General features: G+C 38.8%; 1 long non-coding RNA gene across 3 annotated transcripts in view; it reads left to right on the top strand.

Moving 5' to 3' along the window:
- LOC104864299 overlaps window positions 1-17,787 on the top strand; it is an 89,787-nt gene that overhangs the window by 5,617 nt on the left and 66,383 nt on the right. The window contains exons 4-5 of one of the 3 annotated variants that reach the window (XR_780832.3): window positions 1,398-1,461; window positions 2,335-2,772. The exons of 1 other annotated variant lie outside the window; for it this stretch is intronic. This is a non-coding gene — a long non-coding RNA (uncharacterized LOC104864299). Of the gene's footprint in view, window positions 1-1,397; window positions 1,462-2,196; window positions 2,259-2,334; window positions 2,773-17,787 lie in introns of those variants that run through there. One more of the 3 variants, XR_004518261.1, reaches the window with a different exon arrangement.

Genomic DNA, 17,787 nt, shown 5'->3' with positions numbered 1-17,787 from the left:
GTAACAACTAGGCTAACCTGTTAACAATGGATTGAATATAATACAGTTTTACTTAGGAAAGCTGTCAAAGGAAGATATTCAGATATAGTGGTCTGTTCCCCAGAAAATTAAGTCCTGCAAACCTCAGGACTGTTTCATTAGAGGTGGTAAAAGATGGAACAATTGTGTCAGACATTGTGGTGCATGCTTGTGTTCCCAGCACTCGGGAGGCTGAGGCAGAAGGATCGCTGCAGGTTTGATGCCAGCCTGGATTACACAGTGAGCTCAAAGCCAGCCTGAACTGCACAGGGAGACCCTGTCTCAACCCCCCCACTGAAAAAAAGATGGAACAATTCGTCTCACTCCTTAGAGCTTCTCTTGGTGCACTATCCGTACCTCCTCTTTAATGTTGTATGAATTTTCTATGTGAAGCTATGTTTCTAAAACACAATAATCAGTTGAAACTTGTGACAGAATTTGAAGAATCATCCATAGCCCAGAAGTAGAGAGTGTGGCTATCTTTCAGAGATGGATGAAAAGGCTAGGGAAGGTACTTCTTATTCTGAGGGAAGTGGACACCATCTTCCTTCACTTGTATAAAAGACAGATGTACTGTGTTCGGTGGCAAGGTGAAATTTCAGTTTTTTGCATGACGCTTTGTATAAATGCTGCCTATTCAAAGGTGAGTTTCCTAGTTGCATTAGTCTATTTTGTGTTGCAACAACAAAACATCTGAGGCCGGGTATTTTATAAAAGAAGAAAGGCTTATTTATTTCACAGATGTGGAGGCTCATGAGATGACACCAGACCCCTAGTCAGGCTGTCTGCGTCCTGTCATGGCAGGGAAGTGGGGAGGGACTGACCACGCGCCACTGGGCCAAGGGCTCGGGGTGGCCTTGCTTCGCAACAACCTATTCTCACCAGATCTAGTTCATTGGAGCATCCTCCCTTCTGACGTGCGGCTGCCCTTTTAAAGGTTCCACTGCCTGAACACCACCACCCCGGAGACCAAGCTCCCACACAAGACACACGAGTCTTTGTGACCACACTCAGACCACACAGCGCTTCTCTCTGTCTCTCTCTCTCTCTCAATCTCTCTCTCTCTCTCTCTCTCACACACACACACACACACACACACACACACACAAGCATCCTTGGTATTCACTTCCAGCTGTCGGGGCTGCCATGCGGGAGCTCCTCTTTGGCTCAGCTATTATTGTGCCCTAGAGAGAGACTCAAAACAGTAAGAGGGAAAAGGAACTCGCCCCATCCTGTTTGCCTTGTGTTTGCGTCCTGTTTACATCCTACTCTCATAACCATTCTCTTATCAGCTCTTTAAATAATATTTCCAACCAGGGAAATCTAGCAGTGTTTGACTCTGTTTTTTGTTTTTGTTTTTTTCACCCCAACACTTTTAGAATCAACCTCATTATTTACCATCATCGACTGCACTGGCCACATAGAAATTAGGTTGAGCACCCGGTAAGCCTCCCCTTTAAGCTTCTATTTTAAATTCCCTTGTCTTCCCTAACCCACACGTGGTAGCTCATTCTTACAGATGATAGCCTTGTGATACACTAGGGGTTCTTTCCTTTTTGTTTAAGTAGTTAAAATTACTTAAGTGACATCATCTTCTTTTAAAAAATACCAGACTGACCCAAACAGCATATTTTTGTGAATAATCTATGTGTGCTCAAAAATAAAATATTTGCTGTTATTTTGGGGGTTGTAATGCTGTGTATAACAATACTATGCACCAGATCATTTAATATATATATATATATATATATTATATAAATATAAATTAGTCTAAAAATAAGAAAGCAAACAATTGTTAGTAGTGAGGTAATATAACCTCTATTTTACTAGGGGGGGAAATAGGAAAAGGAAAAAAAAATCAATTTACCCAAGATTGTGCAGCTATTAATTATTGGGGCCGGGATTCCAAATTTAAAACCTGTCACAGTATTACTCTGAGGTTCCACTAGTGTCATATATTTTTGGCTCTCAGGTCCTAGAAATCAGGGTTCAGTGCAAGAATTGGAAACTGTGCTGATATTTTAAGCAGCAAAGGATTTATGGGCATGACAAGGATTTTACAAAATTGTTGGAAGAACTAGGGGAATAGAGGTGTTATTGAACTTTTGCCTTCAGAATCATGCTCCTGGAAGTGTAAAACAGAATCCAGGAAATTGTAGCTCTTATCTATCATTCTAGAAACTGTTGCCATCCCATCTCTGATGATGACGCAGCCTCCTACTTTACACTGAGATGCCAGCTCTCTTCGTGCAGCACTCTTTCCAGACTTCCCTGCCTTGAGACCAGTGATTAATATCCAACCTCTGCATGTTCTAGGGATGGAAGGCTGAATCGTGCTCCCTCTCGATGTGTCCATTACTTCATTCCAAGAGCACAAATATGCCACTTGGTATAAAAGAACGAACTTGCACATGTCAGTAAACTAAGGATCTTGAGATGGGTGGATTACCCTGAAGTATTTGAGTGTGCTCAGTATTCATAAATTTTATTATGAGAGAGAAGCTACAGGATAAGATTCAGACAAGAAGACTGGAAGATGCTGCTGTGCTGGCTTTTCAAGTTGGAGAACAGAGTCATGAACCAAGCAATGCAGAACACCTCTCAGAGTCAGAAAAGGCCCAGAGCACAGGGATGGAGAATCCCCCGTGAAGCCTACAGAAATAGTGCAGCCTTGTATTTTAGGAATTTTCAAAACTCTAGAAGAACATATTTAAATTATTTTAAGCACTAACTATGTGATAATTTTAGAGCAACAGTCACAAAGTAAGTATACAATCTGATGCGACAGTTTCACTCAGAAAGAATTGCAAGATTTTGCTAATTATATGGAGAATTCTAGGTAATATGTGTAGAATGTCCCAGCTAATGCCATGATCCTTTGTTTTTCTGTTTTGTTTGTTCTTCAATATTTATTTTCATTAGTACATTTTTGTAATACCTAATGATGACATTCCTGGTCAATAACTGGTACATGTACCTGTACGTGAAAATATCTTAATTCTGTTTTTCAGCCCCTTTTGCTTTCTGCCCTCCTCTCCTCCCCACATCTTTTGATCCCCATCCCTTTTGCAAAATATCTATCTCTCTATATTCTATCTTTTATTTTGGTCTTTATTTATATTTTGAATTTCTTATATAAGAAACATCTTGTGATATTTAAGCTTCTACATCTGGTTGATTTTGCTTACCACTGTGATCTCAGAGTTCATCCATTTTTCTACAGACGAATGAGTGAATCCTTCTTTATGGCAGAGTCATTTTCCATTGTAATTTGGCACTTTAAAAGCCCAGCCTTAAATACCCATTTCAGAGCAGGCTGTTAGTGAGTCTATAAGCAAAGCTAAGGCAGCTCAGGAACGCAGAGGAGAAGTGACATCGACCAACAGTGGAGGCTCTTCCAGAAGATGCGTGGGGTTCACGTTCTGACTCATGTAACGCCGGCTTGACTACAACACCCCAATTCTCAAGGTGCCCTGCTTCTCAGGCAATGCCCTAAAGACCGTGGATAATTCTGTGGCTGCCGGAGAGGACTGTGTGATCTTTAGACCCTATCCAGGCACATTTTCTACTGCCCATAAGCTTTCGGTTCTGTTCTTCCCCAACTATGCTGTGGTTTTCCCACTCAAGACATTGTTAATCCACTGTATCCAACTTTACCCCGCCCATCATGTGGATTCCACTGTCCACTTAAGGAACGTTCATCTATCTTTTAAGATAAAATTCACACTTAATTTCTTTTTCTTTTTAATTTCCTCTGTGAAGCAGGATCACTGTGCTGGCTAATCTACCACTTGCATGAGTCTGATGAGACAAAGCACACACTACATTAAGTGAGGCAGCTTAATTATAGAAAGGCAGCGAGGGACAAGTGAAGCCTAGGGTTCCAGACTAGCACGCCGCTCCCTGACAAATCCCTCCGCGCCCAGGCCCAGGATTGGAGAAGTTCTGTCTGTGTGTCACACCGCACATGAGGGACCGTGAGAGCCTTCTGTGGGGGACTTCACGCCTGAGAAGCCACTGTGATTGCTACGTTACTGAAGGACGTCCTGTCCTAGGAGGGTGAGGACGACCCCCAGGCTGTTCACGTCAAACTACTAAATTTTCTGCAGTTATCCTGAGAACACAAGCAAGAGGTGGGAGAGCTGGGTGTGCCAGGGCAAGCCAGGCTTCTGTCCTGTATCCCAGTGTTCTCTTTGGAGCCATCTTTACCTGTACTTATACTTAATATCCATTATACTTCATGTCCATCAAGTTATTTTAGTGGATGATTATATAGGAGTTTATAGCTATTTACTACTATCCCTTTTTAAGTGAACTTAGTTACTGAATTATGCTTAACAGTGCTTTACAAAGGGTAAAAAGTCAATAATTTATGGCTGAATGAATAAAAGTGGCATGATAGCAGTTAGTGGGTTTTGTCAATTCCTAAATGAAAGAAGCATTCAGAGATGTTCTAAATTTCTGTAGTAGGATTGGTTGAGGTGGTAAGCTTTCAGCCCAACATTTTATTTTACTTTACAAATTACATTGCTTTACACAGTGTTTTAAATTTCCTATGGAAATAATCATCTCTGAAAAGCATGAATGAACAATTGAAAATTTGCTACAATTATAAGATGGAGGAAATTAAACTCAGTAACAAATAAATTGGTAAATATCCATTAGACATAGTTGGCCTCTTTCTTTAGCTCTACTAGTGATTTTCTTTTCACTTTGGTACAGCATTTGCACTCCTCTATCCTTTCCCAATTTTATTTGACAGAATTACTTCCTTTTTTACATACAAACATGGGAAATAGCTTGACACTCTTTTTACCTCCTTAATAAGCTTATCAAAATATACTAGTCAAAAAAGGTATTCTTCCTGCACTTAAAAAATTTGTTACAATAATTGCTTACTTTTATACTTTTTGTTCCCCCTCATACCAGGGATCAAACACAGGACCTTGCACCTGCCCTGCAGGTTCAGCACCATTGAGCTACATCTCCAGTCTAGTTCTTGACTTTAAAAAATTTTTTTTCTTTTTATTGAGGTTATTGGTACAATCTAGATACAATACAATTACATTCATCATTGGGATTCTGTACCTTTACATAATAGGTCTTGATTCTCATTTTTCCCCTTGTCCCTGCCCTCCCTTCACCCCCTCTTCCCCTCCCCATTTACAAACACTTTATTTCCAGTTTTTCAGTTTCTCATATTTTTTTCCTCTCCCTTATTACCTTTCCCCCACCCTTCCCACTTTCCCTACACCTTTAGCCCTTTACTTCCTATTTCACATTATTAATTGTCTCATTAGGATCCTGTGTACTAGTATAGTTTTTCACACCAAAGAAACTATTTGGTATTTCAGTTAAAGAAATCTCTGTATGAACATTAAAAATAGGGAATCCTAAAATAAAACTAAAAAGGAAAGTAAAAGAGAAAAGGCAATGATGTAACATCAAAATAATTCTTAATTCTGGAGATGAAAATGGTCCCTGAACATATTTAAATTGCTTCTCACTCTTATAGTCTTATCTTATTCTTTTTTCATTATTTAGAGAATACTTTATTAGTTTCTGTAATCAAACCCATGTAGATATGAGCTTACATATTTAGTACAATGTGTTACCCCTGTACACAGGGGGAAAAAAAAAACATAAAAAATAAAAATAAATGAACATTTCTAGACCGATATGGTTGTCCATTTCTGTATAATGCCAAGTCAACACTGTAAATTGGGATGACTTTTTCTAAAGTTGGCAGCACCGTTAAAGTTTCCCAAAGTTCTTAACTTTTATACTAAGTTGATGTAAGTTTATATGCTTATGTAAACTTATTTTATGTAAGTTTATATGCTTAGAGATGTACATGCTTAGAGATGTGTATGTTTAGAGAGGATGTATACTGGTTATATAATTTTATTTGCATTCTGCAGTCACACCTTAGTTACGTTTTGAGACATTTTTTCTTCCTTTACTATATCTCAATTCTCTCTAATAACCACAGAGATCTTTGATATGTCAATTCTTTCCCTATCCCCAGTTCCCTTCCTTTTGTAGTGAAATTAAGCTATTTCCATTTCTTTGCACTTTTAATTACAAAATTTAAAAATTTGGGGGTGAAGAAATGCTGGTTTAGCACATACAGGAGTTTACCATGCTTTGTGTTCACCACAAAGTGCTGGCGCAGTTGCCACAGTAATGGCGAGGATCGGAATAAAGAGCAGGGGAGTCACGTCAATGCCGAGGATGCACAAGGTAAGAGGAAGTCAGATGTGTACTGGAAGAAGTCGCTTATTTGTACGCCAAAGAAAAGAGCAGCAAGCAGCTAGAATAATAAATTCAAGAAGCTATGGGTTTTCCTCCTAAATGATAATAATTATTTTAAATCAATAAATCATCAATAATTATTTTAAAATAAAATCTAAATTTTGCCTTTGAGTTATAGTAAGCAAAGTCACATCTGTGAATTTGTAAGGTTTTTAAGTTTGCTGTAGAAGACCTCATGTATCTTGCGCTTCAAGGAAAATACAAATACTACTCTGTTAGCTACTACTTTTATTACCCAGTCATTTCTTTCCTTTGTGTTTTAATGAAGAAAACACAACAGCCAAGTAAATCGACTTTATCTTCTTCACAAAGCATGGCTGAAATGACATACTCAATGTCAAGTCTACTTCAGAGTTGCCCTGGAAACAGGAAGAGCAGGCACAGTTATTCCTTAAAGAAGTAAAGCAGATAAGAAAATATTGATCTCAAACCTAGAAGATTGAAATTCTAAAAATCCAAAATGGTGACATAAAAATGATTTTTTGAGCATGACCTAAAAATAAACACAGGTTTAGAGAGGATGCAGTAAGGAGTGGGTGAAGATACAGGTAATGAAAGAGTAAAGAAAACAAAGGCAGCCTGGGCCACCGCAAATGACCCAAGTCCCCCCAAAGTACGTATAAGTGAATTTGTTTTTAACCCCAAAGCAATCACCTGGCGTGTCTCCAGTGTCCAGGCCTGTACCTGGACAATCACAGAGGCTGCGTTTTCAGGCCAGAAATTTTATTTAATGCCTGGAGAGTACAATACTATTGAAATTGGTTATATTAAAAGAGAAAGAATGAAATATTCGTGTGTATAGCAGGAAGGTAACTATTGGCAAAACGGAACTCTGCAGTTGCTATTAACAGAAAACAAAAGCTAAAAAAACTGATTAATCTAGCACATATGGAGAAAAGATAAAAGAAGAAACACTATAGCAAATATGTTTTTAAACTATAAAAACCAAAAACTTTTTTCTTACATCTGTTCTATTTAATTTTTGTAGTCACTTTGTACATATATTACAACAAATATTTCTATTAATTTTAGTCATGCAATAATCATTTACAAATTCCTCCCAACTATGACATTTCTCCTAAATAGTATTTTCAGCTTTTTAAACAGTAAGTATCTTTGAAGAAAAAATATTTTTAAAAAACCATACATCCATTAACAACACTTTTAAGAGTGTACTGATTTATGTTGATAATAAGATCCTAAACTTCTTCTGTTCTTCTGAATATTATCATCTTAACATAATATTTCTTAATGTCTACTACATATCTTCATTATTACTAGATCACAGACTTCAGGTTCATCAATGACAGTGAACTAAACAAAGACAGAGCACATATAGGTATTACTTGAAGCAAATTTTCCAGGAACTATGTCACTACTTTTTATAACTCCCAAATATTTTAGCTCCAGATTTTTCATTGCACGGCTATCTCTAGTTCATCCTTCCACACACTCCTCTGCACACGTGAGGGTGAGGTCGGCAGGCTGCCACAGCACACTGAGGTCAAGGTACTTGGATCTCACCAGCCTGCTCTAAGGACAGCACTCCTCAGATTGAAAAGAAAAGGCTGAATTTAGGTAATAAAAACTAAATTTACCTCTAACCACAGAGCACCACTGTAATTAGAAGATCACCGAACACCAACTTCAAATCTTGATTACCTTTTATCCTCCCTAGGAACCATGGAGATGAGTTATTACCTTACCTTGCTTGCTGTTCCTTGCTGGTAACGCCTCTCACACTGATTGCCCTCCCTCCTGTATTCCCTCCACTTGTACACAGAAAGTGATTTCACCGCCATCTTCTTCACTCTGGAGATGCGATAACAGAATTTCCCTGAGCTTACTGCACCACTGAGATTTAGCTATGTGGCCTATCAGGAATTGAGTTAAATATAATATCGGACACCACAAATCTGTAAAGGCATTGGTAAATCTCACATAGACACTGCTTATGTATGACTGTACTCATATATGTACACATGCTACTTTAGAAGAGATGAGCGCTAAACAGAATAGAACAGCTTCCATTTCTCATTCTGGGCAGCCTCAATCTCAGGGTCCACAACAGCCCTCTTGGCAGCCCAGGAATCTGAAACTGGTATGTTTGACGTAGGGTAAAGGGATGATAAGGGTCCTTTCTCTAAGGCCATAGTTCCTTTTCCTGTTTGTTTTGTCAGTGAACGGAACAGGGTGAACACTTCACACGTGCCATTTGTGTTTATCCCAGTTTGATGAGAGTCCATGAAAGAAGAAACATGGAGTAGTAAGAAGCTTTCTTGAGGCACAGATCTGTAAGCTCAAGTTGAGCCTTCAACAGTTCACCTTATTCTCCATCTCACTCTTAGACTGTGTTGAATTCATGCCTAGACCACCCCACAAATGAAGCTAGGTACATAGGAAGGTAAACCAAGTCCCATTTTGTCTTTGAGTTACTATGGCCTTTGTGTGTGCTTGTTGACTGTAATATCTTCTATGTGGGGTACCCTTCCTGTATTTAGGATGCGCTGATCAACTTGACTGAGGTAGGAGTTCATATTTAGCATCTCCTCTACTTTCCTTCAGAGATCCCTTCGCCTTGGCCAATTCCTCTGCTTCTCTAGGTTGCTTTCTTCTTGGGTAAACCAGATCTTCATTTCTGAGGGGTCTTCACCCCTTTTTTGTTTTCTTTCTCTTTTTGTGCTCTGTCAGTTTGCTGCGATGTCTTGCATGAGCATCACAAGGCAATGAGAAAGCAAGTGGCTGGGTTCCTAGTGCTCTGTATTATCCCAATTATGTAGCAACAACTCTCATGTCATGATAATAGGGTCAATTTTCCTTCCTGGTACCATGAATCTTCTTTGCATCCTGATCTGTTAGTGTGATGAATCTGAAATGAGCATGCTGAAGTCATAGCTTTAGGTTTTATAGAACCCATCCTCTGTCATCTGATAAAAGTTAATTCCCTTTATTCAAGAACCACAGACTAATCCAGAAAACTTTAAAGTAGCAGGGGCAAGAAACACAAAGACCCAAAGTGGATAATTGGTACAGACAGTGGGTTCCTATTCATACCTCAGATCACTTCCTTCCCACACCTATTATTTTTCTTTTCTTTTGTTTTTTTGAGACAGGGTCTTGATGGGTAGTTCAAGCTGGCTTTGAACTCACTATGGAGCCCAGGCTGGCTTTGGACTTGCAGTGGTCCTTCTGCTTCAGCCTCCTGACTTCTGAGATTACAGGCATATGCTACGACACCTGGCAGCCACACCTACTTTTGGCTAAGTGTACCAGTCAAACTCTGTGCCAACAGAAGGATTTCATCTTACTCCTGCTTTTAGGACTACACTGAGTTGGATTACAGTGTAGCAATGGTACAGTTTTGAATTTTACACTTTGGTTTCTGAATGCACTTTTGTGTGTGTGTGCTGGGAATGCTGACCTGTATGATGGGTGTTGATTCAAAGTATATACTACAACTTGAGGAACAATATCCTAATTCCTTGAAGATGTACTTTCCATGCTGGAGCTTTATCTATGTCTTTAAGAGGCCATTGTAGTCGTCTGCTGGCTTGGCTGCTTATGACTTAAGATGCCTGTGTGAAGATCAACATATTTTTGTCCGTTGTCACACATGTTTCATTCAAGGTGATTTTTGTGAGATTCCCATGATGATAAATTGGAAATTCTCTGTCCTGTGACAGTAGCAGCGGCTGGGGTGCTATGGGATAGGATGGAAAAATAAAGTTCATATATGTATCGATTCCAGCAAACACAAATCGTTGTCTTCACTAGGCTGAAAGAAGTCCAAGTTACTCAATTTTCCACCAAGTAGTCATTTAGTTTCTTGAAGAATGGCACCACGTTGAGAGTTCAGCCTCAGTCTTTTCTATTAATGGGTTAACATTTAGCTTTTGTGTAAAATATGGTGCCTTAGCAAAAGGGACACTTGAATAACCTTCATGCTTGACACTCTGCTTACTTTAATTAAAGGCCAGTTTTTTTTAAAGCATTGTGCTGCTATGAGCAGGACTTAGATGCTTTCCAATATATCATATAAATCATCTTTTCATATTTATTCAGTAACTCTGCAGTGTATGTGGACACTGATGTGAGAATAAAGATTTGCACATCAGATTCCTATTCAGTTACTCTTTTTTCTGCCTTTAGTCTTCCAGCCTTGCTCTTTTCAGGCGACCGCAAGCCAGTTTCTGTGCCCAGAGTCTATACATACTCTTACCTTAGATTACTTCCTTTCCAAACCTACGGTACTTCCAGGCCAAGTGCACCAGTCAGAATTCTCTACCCACAGAAGGATTTCATCTTACCACTGCTTTCAGGCCTACACTGTGTAGGATTATAGTATAGCAGTAGTACAATTTTGAATTTCGTCAACATGACAACCAGCATCCCTTACATTTAGATACCTAGTCACGGGAAACTGCCTGCAAAGTCATAAGCCTGAGCTATGGAACTGGTGTAATGTGATAGAGAAAGATAACATGGGAAAGGATTCTGAGTCATCTTAATACTCTTATCCTGCTGGCTTCCTTTGGCCTGACATTTATTGTATCATTTCTACACTATGCATTACTTCTCGATCTTTCAAAGTGGTAGTGCTGGTAATATAAAACTGAAGAGAGTCATTTCCATCATATAGTCAGTTGATATTTGGTAGTCCAATGCCTTGCTTCGATTAGGGACTAGTAGCATGTGAGAAATTACAAAGGATAAATAGTTTTCTGCTACAAGTGACACAGTCATGCTGAAAACAATAGGGAGATGGTCTGTACTGTGACTTTTCTCTTGGGGCTTGCTAAACCCACAAATGGCATCTTCATCTACCACAGAAACCTCTAGTACCACCGGTCTTCTATGACACGTGGCACAAATATCAGCAGATCTCGTAATGCAGACTTGATGTACTGAGAGCCCCACCCAAAGCTGGCAGCCTTCCATGTTACCAGGTAGATGGATTAACATCATCGACCTTGGTTCATCCGAGTTTTTCAGGGTCAAATGGAGATTTAGTGGAGGACAGGAATTTAGCTCAGTGGTGCTGCCACCTGCCTTGCAAGCTCAAGGTCCTGAGTTTGATCCTTGGTACCAAAACAAACAAACAAAAAGTCCAGCAGGGATATAGTAAGAACTTGTGTCCTTTCACATTTTTAAGGGTGGCACTAATCCCTGCTCTTCCACACAGAATGGTACATTGCTTCTGATTCATTTTGTTGGCCAAGTTCAGCAAGTTCAGGAGTGTCCACTTGACCCTACTTCCCCTTCTGAGTCTTGCACCCTAGGCTAAAGAACCAGCATGAGGGTACCGCGAGTGACCAAGTACATCCATACCAAATGACACACCAAGGAGGAAATGACACATTATCCTCACCATGAATCACATTTTGAGAGAAGATACTTTCTCACTAGCTTCTGCATTCTTACAGTAACTCATGATGTTTTGTTCTTTTATTGGAGTCATCTCAGATCTTATTGTAAACTTCCGTGAGATAGGGATATTCCCTTTTATCCAGTCATACAAATTTGCTGAAGAAGTGATCATAAGTTTCTTAGGAGAAAGAATGGAAAATTATTATTGTAAACATAGGGTGGGCATTTCAGGGTCATTTCCTAAGGACACAATTTTTCTTAAACTTACTGACTCCAGGTCTGAGAATAGCTTTCTGTTTGAAACTGGGCAACAGAGCATGACTTTCCTTCGCTATGGTGACCTAAGCCTTCTGATCCTGTATTCCTGATCATTTCTTATAGATATTAAGTAGTACTCTTTCTATCTATCTTGACTTAGAATCATTGTAGTCTATAGGCCATTACTATTAATTTCTGGGTACAGTATTAGGGATTCTTGGCTGTCTCTGAGAGTGCTGCCAGCAATTAAATCATTCTGATTTTGATAGTTTTGGGAAATCCCTCGGCTTGACTAGTCCAGAATCTTGTCAACTGCAGGGAGATCTTTTCAGAGTATATTTTATTCTCCATCTTGAGGGAAGCCTCCACTGAGCTTCTCAACAGTGCAGGTGATCTGTACAGTGCAGGTATTCAGAAAGCTAAGGTGAAGAGAAGTTCTTTCCAGGACATTCAGAAGAACATGGCCAATTATTCTTTTTTTGTGTATAAAATTACATTCTTAAATGGCAAGCTTTCTGAGCCATTCCTCAATACTCCTTCATGGAATACCATCTTACCCAGGCATCGTTCTGTCCAATTCTAAGGAGCTATGTCAGCAGCTTATTATGTATGGTTGTGGATATCAACTCCAGAACATTAAGCCTTAAATTGTAAAATAACTTTACTTATTCATAGCATGCTTTCCAATATATCATATTTGGAATACTGACAATACACTTAGCCAGGTCCTGAAGTGTATGTGAATAATTTATTTCCTCCAAAATAGATATAGTACTTTCTTTATCAGGCCATCTTAAGTCTTAGTCTAGTTAGTGTTTAGAAGCAATGAGAATTGGGACAGATCCTGAGGTGGGCCAGTTACATTTTCTAAGGTATATACCTTAGATGAGGTCTTTAAATGATTAACAAGCAAGAAAAGGATGTCAGTAACAGGCAGAAGATACTTCTGACTTAGAAGTTTCTGATTTGGGAGGCTAGTTTCCCAAAACAGCCAGCAACATAGCTTCACTCCATATTTCAGGATCTCATTTCTTTTTTATCATGGCCATGTAATTAGCCTCGAAGATTTTCCAGGGCTGTAAATTCACCCATCTTTGTAAATCTTCCTGCCTCAAAATCTGTACGTGCGACGGAGCTTTAAAACAATTCTGCTCTTTGATATCTGGAGATTAAGAATTCTTTAGAAGGCAGCAGAGAGGCAAACTGGCTTTCAAATATTGACCTGAGCTGAAAAGAGACACATTCATCCACATGATCTTTGACAGAGGGGCCAAAAAGATACACTGGAATAAAGACAGCCTCATTAGCAAATAGTGCCGGGAAACTGGCTATCCTCACACAGAAGATTGAATCTAGAACCATAGCTTTTACTATGTACTAAAACCAAGATAAAAATGGGTCAAAGATCTAAATGTTAAAACAGAAACAAACCGCTAGAAGATAAAATAGGTAAAACTCATAAAATCATAAGCATAGCAGAAAACTTTTAATCAGAATCCTAATTGTACAAGAAATAACATCTTGAATCAACAAATGGGATTCTATCAGATTACAAAGCTTCCACACAGCAAAGTAACTGCCAACAGAGTGAAGCAACAAACTACAAAGTGGAGAAAAAACATTTCTGCCACCTACACCTTGGACAGAGGACTGTCTAAAATATATAATATGTAAAAAATTAGACCCCTCAAACAAAAAACCCAGTAGAAAAATGGGCTAATAAAATGCGTGAACATGTCTCAAAAGTGCAAATGTCAAATAAACAAACACATTCATTATCTCTGGGCATTAGAGAGATGCAAATGAAAACAACACAGATTTAATCTTACTCCAGAAATAATGTCTACTATTAATAAGCCATATAATAACAAATGTTAGCCAAGCTTTAGGGAAAAAGGCACCTTTCCAAGTTGTTGCTGGGAATGTAAACTAGTACAACCACTGTGGAAATCAGCATGGAGATTACTCAAAAAACTAAAAACAGAAATTGTGTTTTACTCATCTATGCCCCTGGTAGGTATCTGCCCAAAACAATTAAAGACATCATGTTACAGTGATACACGCATAGCCATGTTTATAGCAGCACGATGCACCATAGCTAAACTCTGGAAGTGGCCTGTATGTCCATCAATAGATAAATGCATAAAGAAGATGTGATTTTACACACAGTGGAGTACTACGCTGCTACAAAGAAGGATGTATTTGATTCATTTGTAGGAAAATGGATGCACCTTGAGACCATAATATTAAGTGAAATAAATCAGATACACAAGCTTAAATATCATGATTTCTTTTCTACGCAAAACCCATAGTATGCATAAATGAAAGGGCAAAACTAAGATAGATAAGTAGGAAATAGGAAGATAGATATTTTGCATAGAAAGGGGACCAAGAGATGGAGGAAGGGAGGAGGAAGAAAGGGGAGGGAAGAGAGGGAAGGAGATGGGAGGGATGTAAAAGAAGAAGGTGTTACACACATGTACCAACCTCGCACGATAAAGGCAACCACCACGGACTGCAAATGTGCTAATAAAAATTTAGAAAATTGAAAATGGCACAGAACAACTACTAACCAGTGGGACAGTCTTTATAATCCATTGGCCAGCTTGCTGCAATGATGCGACACTGTATGATCCTGTACACTGCCGCCACCTGTAGCTCAGTCCAACTTCACCACGGGTTAAGAGTCTCATTCCTGAAAATGTTACCAGCTCTGTCTCACCCGACTACTAAGCAGATATTTATTGCCATCTAGCCAGTGTACGATCCAATTGTAAAATCCCACCTCAAGAGTCTGAAATTGAGTACTATTTCATGTAGCGATTATTTTAATCTGTGCTTCTTTACAAGCCAACTGTGAGGCAAAGATCCAAGTATATGTAATCCATTTGGGAGATTTTTTTTGTTTGTTTTAGTAAATACTGTTAGGGAAGTCGGAAAGTAAGAAAGGAAAGTAAAAAGTGCCAATAACGAGGAAGTGTTATCAAGCAAGTTATCACTAGAATTTACTGGTGCTTGATTCTGCTCAGGGCAAGGGTGAAATACACGCCACCCAGAGTCCTGCCATCTAAGGTAGGAAAGATCTATGATATTTATATAGCAAAATCCCTAAGTACATGTTTGAAGGCTCAGTTGTCTGTCATTCTCATCTATACATTCAGAACAGGCTCAAGACTCCAGCAATAGTTCTAGGAAAATGTACATAAGCTAAAGGTAATTTACAGTGCAGTGGAAAGGTCTGTCTGGGAACCAACAATGTCTGCTACAACCCATTTACGTCATAGTGTTGTGAGATTTAATTAAATTGACAAATAAGCTAATATTCATAATAATATCTGGCACAGAATAAATGATTAACATATGGTGATTACTATTATAATCTAGCATGTCATTGTAACAGCTACTAGAAGTGTCCTTTGACATAAGTACACACGGCGTTGAAAGGATCACATGGAAGAAAGCGAAATACCACGTTATTCGAATGTTTTAGCACCGGAAATGATAGAGCCACGTTTGTCCTTACTTTGACATGAGGTATAACCTTTACGTGCAATAAGTCACATTCTCCTTCTTAGAAGAAAACGAATCCTTCCAAAGATGTTAAAGCAGTTTTCTGATGAACGTGGATGAGATTAAGAATTTTAAGTAGGAAGCTTTCTGTCAACGGACTGTCACAAGCCTAACAATCTCGAACTAGACCTTATTGTTTAACCCAAATCTACCCTCATCCCTGCATTCTCTTTTCTCATGGACTGTCCTGGCCAAGGCATCCTGCGATTTTGCTCATTCAGAACCTCTTCAGTCATGAAAAGCTTGAAATGAAATTTTGACCTATCCTGATAACCGATTTCTTCCAAGAAGCTTTTAAGTTTTCATTTTTAATACTGATGGTACTGGACTTATAGAGAGTCAGTATAAAATACTTCTTTCTTCCTTGCCCGACTTAGAATAGCTAAGTCACACAAATGCCTCTGTTACATATAAAGTTAAAGGAGGGCAAGTTTTAAAGCCTGCTGCTCAAATGGATTTATTCATGTGCCCCTGAACTAAATTTACGTTACTCTTCAAAATAAGCCACCTAGAGCTCTCTCACTCCTCTTACCCAATTTCCCAAGAGAAACTAACCTGATAGGGTTACCGCGCTACAGAAAGTGGATGAATGGGCCAATACCCAAGGCAGGAAGAGCTGACGCTGGACAAGGGATAGCTGAGAATAAACAAGAAGAGACAGAGCCAGAAACAGAAACAGCGATAGAGACAGAGACAGAGACTGAGAGCCGAATTAGCTCCAAAACTTTCCATTTAAATTAATCCTCGTTCTCCTGCAAGAAGGGAAAGACCTAGAGAGTCTCCCCACCCCCACCCAGTGAACGAGCCCGGAATATAATGCATGTGAGAAAAAAAAAATACAAGGATAAACTTGTTTTACTTTTTTTTTTTTTTTTTTTTTGGTACCGGGGATTGAACTCAGGTCCTTGCGCTTACAAGGCAGGCCACCCAACCGCTGAGCTAAATCCCCGGCCCCAAACTTGTTTTACTTTAAGGAAACATCTTCAATAGGAACTTTTTGTAAATTAATTGTTAATATGCAAACAATAATGGCTCACTAGATACCAAGACATTTGAATGACGAATGCATGCTCTTTTTCTGTAATCACAAGCCAGAATCACCCACTGAGTACCCACGCCTGGGAAGGAAGAGGCAACATTTAGTGTACAAGGGTGTGACTTCCTAAAGTTATATATGTCCTAAGCACTAGGAGGAACGGATTTCAGTGAGTTTCAGAGCCCAACAGAAAATATAGACCGGTATTAATTCAGTCATGATTATATTCCTAGCATATATCATGCATGATGGAACGTTTTTCCTACCTGCTGAGCTCACTCTCCCTTTTTTGTAGGGTTTGGTGGTTTGGCCAGACAGCTAAGACACATCTGGTTGTGTCATTAACAGTGATTCCTGAATGTTTTGGCTATTGCCACAGTAGTTGGCTAGTTTAAAAACAAACAAACAAAAAACTCAGTGTACCATCTTGGGGAAGATTGCTCTTGCAGACTGTTGTTTATAATCCAACTCAGCTACCCCGAAAAACTATTTTTTTAACATTGTGTATAAAGTCTTTTAAGAGAAAAATTCAATAAAGAGCTTACGTCTGTATACTTAAAGTGAGTCACTGAAAAGGCTCTTTATGTATTTTTTTCCTTATTTGCAATTCATTGATGAGAGACATCAAAATGCTTTTAAATACAAAGGTTATTCCAACAGATTTTTACCTTTGGAGAAATAGAAAACATCCACGAAGAGCTTCTCTAAAGCTTCCTTTAAAGTTTCTAATAAAAATTCAAAGAAGTACAAAATCTTCTGTCCACTTCATTTTCTTACTTCTTCATTTTCCCCTTCTGCTGAACTTGGATATTTTGGGTGTTCAAGTTAGAGAAGCTATTGGTAGTACATAACTCATCTCCAGGTAGCTGATAGAAAATGTCAAAATACTGCACATTTATTCCCAGTATAAATATATAACCCTCTTATTGGTGACAATTTTATTGTCCTCAAAATATTTACTAAGCATAATAATATTTCATAAATATAAAAGCTAGTATTGGAAATACTGTCTATGTGTCAGATACTCTCACAAATGCATATATTAACTTATTTCACCATCCCAGGAACTCTCTGAATTGGGCACTATTTTCACTGAGGCACAAAGAGGTAGCCAAAGTCAGTGGTAAGTTGGGATGGATATCAGGTAGTTTTGTATCAGACCTGTATTAGCCACTAAAGTATACTGCCTCTGTGCACTTTTCCTGCTTCCAGCTGGGAGAAAG

Source organism: Fukomys damarensis, unplaced genomic scaffold (assembly GCF_012274545.1).
Source record: "Fukomys damarensis isolate Sample0158 unplaced genomic scaffold, DMR_v1.0_HiC HiC_scaffold_3, whole genome shotgun sequence".
Taxonomy (NCBI): Eukaryota; Metazoa; Chordata; class Mammalia; order Rodentia; family Bathyergidae; genus Fukomys; species Fukomys damarensis.
The sequence above is the reverse complement of the archived record's forward strand: the minus strand, read 5'-3'. Positions and strand labels throughout refer to the sequence as shown.